Below are 999 nucleotides of genomic sequence, written 5' to 3'. Positions count from 1 at the left end.
TATAGTGGAGGATGTCTTGGTCAAGGTGGATAAACTCTTCTTCCCTGCTGACTTTGTAATTCTTGATTTCGAGGAAGATAAGAAGATTCCCATTATCTTGGGAAGACCATTCTTGGCTACAGGCCGAACTATGATCGATGTGCAAAAAGGAGAGCTTACGATGAAGGTTCATGATCAGAAGGTCACTTTCAATGTGTTCAAGGAAATAAAATTACCCACAGCTAAAGAGGAGTGCTTTAAAGTAGAGCAAATTCAGGTTTTGAATGCACCTCTGTGGAAGAGGAAGTTGGATGTGCCATTCGATTCTCTTGGGTTAGCAGAGCTGAAAATTTCTCAGGAGCGTCTCGAGCCGTCTATTGAAGATGCTCCTACACTTGAGCTCAACCCACTACCAAATTACTTGAGTTATTCATTGTTAGGTGCACCCCCTGACAAGGGGTTGGGATATATCTTTGATGATGTAGAGGGTAGCCGAACGGATCCTCCATTGCCTATAGAGGGCTCTTCTCATGTGCAGCAGATAGTTGATAGAACTGGTGTTGGTGATGAGCAGTACAGGCGAGTAACTAGGCGTATGGAGGCCATGCACGATATTCACCGTCATTTTGCTGTAGATTTGATACATGCTTTCGGTACTGTTGTTCGAGACACTGGTGGCAAGGTTGATTGGCCACCTGATCCTCCACCCGACGAGGGTGAATCTCCCGCTAATTAGGTATGCCTGAAATCCTTATTATTGCCTTCAATGAGGACATTGAAAATTTTAAGTATGGGGGTGGTAGTTAAGGAATATTGTGTGTGTGTCATTTAGTTGCATATTCATGATAGTTTAGTTCATATAGTTGCATAATTTATGCCATATAGGTTTTTTTTATGAATGTCATGTAGCTCATGCATTTACCATGATCCCTTTTGCAATGATTTATCGACTGAATTGTGATATTGATGCGAGTGTAGTGATAGCATTAAAGTGATATTAAGTTGTGTAGGTTGATATGC

This window comes from Apium graveolens, chromosome 8 (assembly GCF_009905375.1).
Source record: "Apium graveolens cultivar Ventura chromosome 8, ASM990537v1, whole genome shotgun sequence".
Lineage (NCBI taxonomy): Eukaryota > Viridiplantae > Streptophyta > Magnoliopsida > Apiales > Apiaceae > Apium > Apium graveolens.
The sequence above is the reverse complement of the archived record's forward strand: the minus strand, read 5'-3'. Positions refer to the sequence as shown.